General features: G+C 35.6%; 1 long non-coding RNA gene across 1 annotated transcript; it reads left to right on the top strand.

Moving 5' to 3' along the window:
- Window positions 1–1439: 1439 nt before the first annotated feature.
- Window positions 1440–6332, top strand: LOC128089708 (uncharacterized). Its single transcript, XR_008210652.1, has 4 exons — window positions 1440–1702; window positions 3435–3524; window positions 4101–4212; window positions 5699–6332. It is a non-coding gene; the product is annotated as an uncharacterized LOC128089708 (long non-coding RNA).
- Window positions 6333–8987: the final 2655 nt, after the last annotated feature.

Below are 8987 nucleotides of genomic sequence, written 5' to 3'. Positions count from 1 at the left end.
AATGGCAGGACATTAAAAGCAGAGGATCTGAAAACTAACACCAAGGGAAGCTAGCTTGTAATTCGTTCTTTTTTACACACACTAAAAGTAAGGTCAGAGACTTGTTTCCACCAAAGTAACGTACAAGTTGCAAGGAGTGTTTCGTATGTGTGTACACAACCAAAACACACAAGTTGTAGAAATAGTTTTATTTCCCTAAAAGGATTTATTTTCCCTAAAAGGATATCTTGTAGTGATAAACAAGTGTTTATTATAGAATAATAAATTGTCCTATTCTAGGAGAATTGGTGTTAAATTGTGTTTTCATAAGAGAGACAGAATTCAGAAAACACTGCTGTCATAACAGGTAGTGGATAGAATTAAAAATAACAGTATTTAATCACGCTTGCCTTGTTTTCTATTGGTAAAAGACTTTTCACTGCAGTTGCCTCCATAATACAAACTTTCTGAATTGATTTGCATTGAAACAAAGTTAGATTTTCAAAATACACATAAATATTTTGCTACATGTCATGTGTGAAGTTTCATTCAGGTTTAGTTGGTGTTATTTCTATGCAAGTACTATATGAATGTAGTGCGCATCTATGAGCAAGCATAGAGTATAAATCTGTTGCATTCATCTCCTTAATAACAAATATATATAATGAGCCAGAGGAGAATATTCTATTAAGTAAAAAATGGATTTGATTGCTGCTGTTTAATATCAGAAATAGAAACTGTAGCTAAAAGGTGCGATTTAGGATTTATATTCACTAATAACTGAACTTCTATAAAGAAGTCTTATATATTTAGTAAGTTAATGGTGTAATTCATCACTTTATTTACAGGAGTTTCTTTCTCTAACTTCACCTAAACTCAGATTATAAATATGAAAGGAGAACATACTACAATCTCAATATTCTTTAGTTCTGTGTAAAAATAACCAATACTCATAAGTCCAACACAGAGAGGTGTTAGAGAAATATCCATCTCATGCATTTTCTTCCAACAAGAGAGTTGACTACTGACCCTATATTTTGTGTGAATGTGCCTCATACTGCACTGTTATTTATTGATTTGATATTTCTCTTTATCTTTTGCACTCTGAGGATTAAGTATTTTTTGCAAACTTTCTTTTTTGGGTGGAAATAAGGATTATTTCTTTTTCTTCTCCGAAGCACTCAGAACCCTAAACTTAACATTCACTTTTATGAAAAATTAAGCAAAAAAAGATTCATTTTATAAAAGTAGCAGTCAAAAACTGATGAAGAAAACACCTTATTCACTAACCTTGGTGTGTGTAAGTTTGACAAAAAAGGGCATAGATGGCTGTGGGAAAAGAAACACAGTGGCATACTGAAGTGAAAATATTTTCAGTATGTTTGAAAGGGAAATGATATTTGTTTCAAATGAGCTCAGTAGACAGAATGAAGAAAACCATTCGGGGAAAGCTCAGTTATTTCAGTTGCTGATAGCTGCAAAGTTTCCTTGCTGCCTGATTGCAAGGGAAGTTATCTTTACCAGCGTTTCTTAAGTTGCCATCCTCTTCTAATTTCTGTTCTCTGTCCATCAATAAAACATGAGCCATTTATCTGAAAAAAGAAAGAAGTGTTACACAATTGTATCTAAACTGTCGTGTGGGAATACTTATCTGCAGTAGCTCACCTCCCAGAATGGTCCTTTGCCTCCTTTCTCATTCATCTTGCAAGCCTTATGAGCGCGGGTAAGTAAACTGAATGCCCAGCATAACCTGCAAAAGATAAATTAAACATACTGTATAAATACATTTTTGGGTTAGTGGGAGAACAAAGTTAGTGATCATTTTAGTTAATATTGCAGTTTATTTTTCTGTGACTGCATTAAAATCATCCCTTCATGTAAATATGGTAATTCTAGAGAGTTTTATGCATTTTTAAGCCAATAAGAAGATAGTTAGTTTTACCAAGCTTACAAATCTTTGACAAAAATGTTTAAGGCTTTCACTCAAAGCCTTCTGATTGAGACATAGCAGATCCTCCTACATTTTTGTGGATTCAAAGAGCTATATGGTAAAACATGAGCATAAACAGCCAATAAAGAAAATTGGAGCTCAATTAAGGTGAAGATACCACTTTGTACATAATCAGAATTTATTTTAATGCTTAGAGTTTGTTTTAAAATGTCTCTGTGTAAGATAACAATGCAGAGTTTTGGGTGGGTTTGTCTGTTGTTTGTTCGATTATTTTATTTCATGTTTTCTTGTGTTTTGTTTTTGTTTTGTTTTTAATCACAGTTAAAGACTGTTGAGATGTTAGCATTGGTGCTAGTGAGATGTTTGCTTCTGAATCCAGTACACATTTGTAACGCACATGTTATCCAAACTGCAATGTATGCTCCTGAATGTAGCCTGCCTTACATATGAAAGAAATATTATACTGTTATACTTACTGCAATGTGAGCATAATAAAAATTAAACACTGCTGCCATTGTTTTTGCACTATTGCTCCACATGTTATTTTTCTTCTTGGCATTCCCTGAAAAGCACTTTTGTATCTGGACTAACAGAAAACCCTGTCAAGATAGCATGGATGTCTTTTTGCTATAACTTATATTTTTGAAAAGTTCAGAATGTTTCTTCTTGGTTTAGTTAAGGTAGGCATCTTGCTGCATCTTTCCACTTACTACCTTTGCTGTGATTTAAATACTTCATTGGGAAAATATTTAAGCCTCTCTGCAACCTCAAGCACATGTATAGAACATAATAAGCTACTTTCTTGCAATCCTCATTCACTTGAAGTACTCTAAAGCACATGAATGAACCCACTCACACACTCCAAACCATTTTTTCCTCATCAGCCTTGTCCCACTCATAGATATTTTATTCCTCGGAACTTTCTGTACAGCTCAGTGCTATGTGCTGTGGCATAGGGAAAGCTGTTAAGGGAGCTCCCAAATAGGAAGCTGAAGCTGAATCTTCTTAAGAGGAGGAGAAGGTGTGACAGACCCTCAAGTTTTCAGATACATGGTCCTGCTGCTTAGCTATTTCATTTCCAGAACACAAAGCCCTGCTGTGCCCAGGTGTAACTTTGTCAAAAACTGAACATTTTCTCCTGCCAGAAGGAATGTGTTGGTTTGTTATTTTTGGCATTCTGATCCATCTCTACAGTATATAAAACAGTGGTATGAAAGTATTTAACCTCCTCATGACTAGGCTTAATCAACACTGAGTGTTTAATTGTTGAAGCCAAGGAAAAAAATGCAGGATGCCAAGAGGTGAAACCAGCAATGCCTAATGAACTTAAATTTCCAGTGAGCAAGCATTTCTAGGATAGCTTGGAACACTCTGGGAATGCAGATCTTGTTTTCTAGGCATTACTTTTGAGCACACATACTTAAAAGCAACCTAAATATTTTATGGAATAAGATAACGGACTGAGACAACAGCAAAGCAATTACATGGCTATTGTGTTTCTTAGGAGATCCCTTCCATCTACTCCGTGCAGCTGTAGATATAGCAAGCTTTCAGAAGCCTCTGAAAAATTCTCCATACAGAAGATGTTGACAAGGTACAGAGCTATGTCCTGGTTACAAGCAACTGCTAGTAGAATTATTTCAGAACATTCTTGATGGCAATCATGCAAAGGAAGGTTTAATATAAGCCTAAAGAGTGGCCTGTTTTTTTTTTCATTAATCAAGAGATTCTTTCTTGTATAATCTTTCTGTCTCACTGATTTTTGTCATAATCAACAAATCAGAGTGGAAAAATACAGTCATTCCTAAGATGTCATTACTCTATTCCTAAATGATGTTTTTTTAATACAAACTTTTACTTTATGATACCTATAGGCTAACTATTCTGGTATTTTACAACAAGAACATATCAAAATTGGGAAACTCTCAACAACACACAGTGATGTATTTTTCTGTAAGGAATCACTCAGGATTTTACTGTGCCAGCCAGCAGAAATTCAGCAATCCTGCTATGGTAATTTTCAGCTATTCATTAACCCAGTAATGCACACCCACACTTGGCATGGAAAATGTGGTGTGAAACAACAGCAGATGATGGATTATGATGATGGTAAATAACAATGATAATGGCTATTGATTTTTTCTTTTCTTTTTTTTCTTTTTTTTTTCAGGATCTGCACTGCATAGAGTATGTGTAAACAGTGATGCAAACAGCTGTTGTTACTAGATATGGTGAATTCACATAAAGAAGCTGGACATTTGCAATTTTTTCTATTCATAGAGGTCAGAAAAGTCAACTCTCTCATATGAATAGAGTTTAATATATCCTGTATTGCTCCTCTTTCCATCTCTGGTTGGAAATCTGGTTGATATTTTAAGAAGTTATTTTGTAAAAAAAAATAAAATAAATTACTACACTTTATCATTTCAGCCATCAACATTTTATAATAATGATTTAGGAATTCATTTGAATGCATTTCCTACTGCTGAAAATGAAAGAAAATTCAACCTAGTTTTTGGTGGGGCAGATGTTTGCTAAGAAATAAATGACCTTTCTCGCCAGTTCAGATTCTTTAATTTTTAAAAGTTTTCCAGTAGCACATACATAATGATCCCCAAATGTTAAACTAGTAGCATGATATGTATATAAAGCAGCATTTCAAAACCCACATATGCATGGCTAGCATGTGTTCCAGATAAGATAAAAAGTAACTATGTGAAATTAAAAAGAACATTTGTTTTCTTGGTTAATTCCAAGACTCTTCAAGCTATAACTTTAATGTTTCATTCTATCCAACCTCAGAAGGACAGTTTAAATGAGGGACGGTAAGAGAGGTTTGGAATATGAGAACTCCAATAGTAGTGTACTAACAGGAACATATCTTATTTCTTTGCTTTCACCTTGCCTGTTAATTAGATAGCATTAGTATTACTGATACTGTTTTCAACCCTGAGCAGCTGCAGTCATTTCCACCCCAGCTATAAATTAAAGGTCTTGATTTTCTTCACAATGTCTAATTTCTTTCTCAGTGCATTGAGGTTTAATGCTGAGCTGGGGCAAGATCCATCTTTACTCCCTTGCTCTTGCATGGCGTATGAAGAGACATAGAAGGGAGTTTTTTACCTGATGAAGTTTAGAGACTCTCTAGGCAATGGAAGAGAATTTCCACTGAAACTGTGGTCAGCCCAGAGGGGAAAAAAATCCAATGTGCTCCAACAACCAAATGCCAAAGATGTGTAACAACTCTGACTGCTAACGTCAGCCCTCAGACTTTTGAAAACATCAGTGCAACCAGATTTCCCATGTTGAATGGAAAACAAGTATATTCAAAAAAAGTACAGCATTTCCCCACCTCCATGAGAGAACGAAGATCTGCTGGTGGCTGACTACTTACATATTTTTATGGATCTTTCAAAGTGGCTGCAATCTTTGATGTATTATCATTTCCTATGAATGCTGTGAAAACTGCGAGACTGTTTGCATTTGTTTGTATTGCTGATTGCCATCTATTAAATTTTTTGCACTTCCTCACAGTATGTGCTGGGCAGAGAGACCTTTTTTATATAACAAACGCCCATGCTCTGAAAAAGGATATAGGCTTTACTTAATGTTTTTTTTTGTTTGTTTGTTTGTTTGCTTGCTTTTTAATTTATGTTGGCTATAATGACAAGATGCCTTTTTTTTTTTCTGAATTGCTACTTTAAATTTTCTGATGCAAGGAAATAATTGCAAACTAAATGATACCCATGACTATATATATTCCCACAGATTTCCAATCTGGGAAACATGTAGGACTGTGGAATTGTGGCTGATACTTCTCTGGGATTCACTTTGACATATCACAAGATACAAAGCAGCTATTTGCTAAAAACGTATTTGTTTGTAATTATTGCAGAAATCATGCATGAATTCTGTGTGTGAGGGATGATGTTTTTTAAAACTGGATGCAGTGCAGGACTTCACACACTATTTTGCATGCATAAGTATTCCCATTAAACTGAAACATTCCTGTCTGAGTGAAACAAGTGCTTAACTATTTGCTGTTGGTGATCTTAGTTTCTAACATATAGAGATACTGAAAAGTATCAAAAAGGCAGTGGGAACTAACCTAGCTTCTTTGGTTTCTGAAAACCAGCTGTTTTGCTGAACAGTCCCATCTTGGTTCCCAGGGTTAAGAATGACCTTTGGGGCACATTTTTGTTAACATGCATGGTGAGATTATCTATTATATGCCATATAAAACCATATTTTTACGAAGTGTGGACTGAAGTGTTCCACAATGGGTGACTCTCACTTTTGAAAGCTTTCAATGCAAAGAAGGCAATCACAGATCAAGTAAAAGAGATAAATAATTATTTTGCCTGCAGACCATAACTATTATCTTGCTTTCAATAAAAATTTGTAGCAGTCTCATGTTTTCAAGCAAAGGCTGACATTTTGTAGCTGTTTTTCTGAAAAAAAAAAAAAAAAAAAAGCAATAAAAGAAAAAAAGCTAAATGTCATCTGAGTCGCAAGGCTTTGCAAACTGCAAACATCAGGTTGCAGGTGGTCAGCAGAGATGTATTAGAGGTTGGCAGCTAAATTTGCCTGAAATTCACAAATTTCTGCTGCAAAGCTGTGCCTGCACAGGGCATGGGGTGCTTAGCAAAGCTCCTTGCAACTCTTTCAGCTGCCAGTCAGGATAGATTAATTATGAACAGAAAAGTCTTCACAGTCCTCCTTCCCAGAGAGTGGGGAGGTAAAGTAGGAAAATAAAAACGGGAGTGAGAAAGGAAGTCCTACAAGTCAGAACAACATGAAAGCAGACTGAAGATGGGACTGGAAATCTGGGAGGCAATATTGCAGGGAGGCAAGGGAAGAACAGTGGTAATAAGCTGAGAGGAGAAATAGCAGAATTTGTACCATAGCAGAGCAGTTAAATCTACAAAGTAGATTTGAGTAAGACCTCCAAATCCACAACTGTCTTTATTTTAGTACTCTAAAGTGGTTATAGAAAATACACACCAAGCCTCCTGGGATCTATATTACCCTTGCTGAAGGTACTGGTGCAAGCATAAGCAGGAGAGGGTTGTGATTTGCATCCATTCTGAAGGATTTTAGCCTGTTGATATGAGAGTCAAAGCAATTCTTCCCAGCAGAACTCTACCCCCAGAAAAAAATATATATACAAAATCTTAAAAGAGCTGAGAGGTACTCTAAGGCTGCCTTCAGAAACACAAACCAACCAGATGATACATAGTATAACAAAAGGTTATGGAAGAGGATGCATACACAGCTAGAAAATGAGAACTGTATGTGAATGACCTCAAAAGAGAGAGTCCTTAAATTTTAATACCGTTACTTTGCAGCCTTTATATTTTTCGAGTTGTTTTTGTGTGCTTCATTACGTGAATATCTCTAAGCAGAAAAATGTATAGAATTGCTTAGTAACTACTATGCAAATACTTTTTTTTCATCTTTAGCAACAGAATCAGGTGGTTGGCAATGCCTGCTTTCCTGAATGTGCCTTGAGGAAACATGGGAAATGAACAGATTTTGTTTTCTCAGTTAAAATATTAATGAAATTAAAAGCAGAGTACTGAATTTTGCTTTGATGTATTTCAGTTGTTTCACATGGCTTTCAGTTTGAGCACCTTTTATTTATTTATCTATCTATCTATCTATCTATTTAAAATTTTAACAAATCTGCCTGCTACTAATTCTCAGTTTGTGGCAGAAAAAGAAGAAAAAGAGACATGAACATATGCTCTGAAAGAGAGGATCCTTCGCATTTGGATTTCAGAGAGTTTAGTCACTCCTTGAGCCCAATAACCTTACAAATTAATTCCTTTTGCTTGCAGTGACATCTGTTGGTGAGGGCAGAGCTGATTAACTGCAAGGCTGGCTACACTGATGGCATCACTCAACAGGCTGTTTTTAAATGCAGTTGATGTTTCTCCTCTCTTCCCACCGTCTCATTTTCAAGAGGAAGGAAGTGGTTTTGGAGGAGCTGATATATTCAAATCCAGCAGTGAGATTTCATTCTGAACCGTGGTCTTTTTTCTTGATGTTCTTTTATTGTTAATCTTAAAATTTTAATGAGAAGAAATTTTTTGTTACAGTGATTACAAATTAAGTGGGACAAGACGTACGTCTATGCCAATCTCACACAGAGTTGTGTTCTGCAGCTTGATGAGCTTATGAGGCTGTGTTTAATGGGCTCTGCTTTCAATTCACTTGTTCAAGGCGCAGCTTCTAAATACTAATCAAGCATCTCTGATGGCCCACAGCAAAAAAAAATTAAAAAGAAATAAGGATGGGGAAGGGTGCTGAGGTTGGAAGGAGGGAACAGAGAGCAAGAAGCTGCAGGTATTAAGCATCAGCTAAACAATTCCTATTGACTCTGCCCTTTAGTGCACTAACAAGAAGGACTACACGCACTTGTGTCTTTTAACACACAACAAGATACAAATACAGCTGGAGGACTCAAAGAAGTTGAGATTTTTGTAAGATTTCTTCATTGTTAAACTATCCTACAAATGTCTGAGATATGACCAGGGGGACTGTAAGAGTCTGTGCACCAGTTCAGGAGTGTTGCAATCAATTTACTTTGCTGTGTTCTAGAGCAGTTTGCTGTTGTAAAAATAAATAAGTAAATAAATAAAAAGAACCCAAATGTGAAAAGTATTCATGGCTAGAAGGCTTTTTTTTCCCTGAACAAATAGCACAGATAGAAGTCTTGCAGCTTGTCTGACTTAAGTCTCAATATACTGGCAGTTATTTGAGCTATCATCTAATGCAATTGATTTGACTGTAAGTACATTGTGCATAATGGTATTTTATTATTTCGTGTTATTAATTAAATCATAGCCCAAGTTCTTCCAGCCTTAAGAAGTGTTGAACCTGGCTGGTGAAACATGAATATTTGGTACTAACAGAAGACTATGCTGTTCATTCGAACTTATCCTCTGGGATCTTCTCTACAAAAGTCATTAACAATGAAGTTTTTCTATCCTCCTTAAACTTTGCAGCTGAATAATAGGCAGTCAAATGTATCAATAAAGAGCTGATCCATTTT

The sequence above is a fragment of the Tympanuchus pallidicinctus genome, unplaced genomic scaffold (genome assembly GCF_026119805.1).
Source record: "Tympanuchus pallidicinctus isolate F22 unplaced genomic scaffold, pur_lepc_1.0 scaffold4, whole genome shotgun sequence".
Classification (NCBI taxonomy): domain Eukaryota; kingdom Metazoa; phylum Chordata; class Aves; order Galliformes; family Phasianidae; genus Tympanuchus; species Tympanuchus pallidicinctus.
This window is presented reverse-complemented; position numbering and strand designations above follow the sequence as displayed.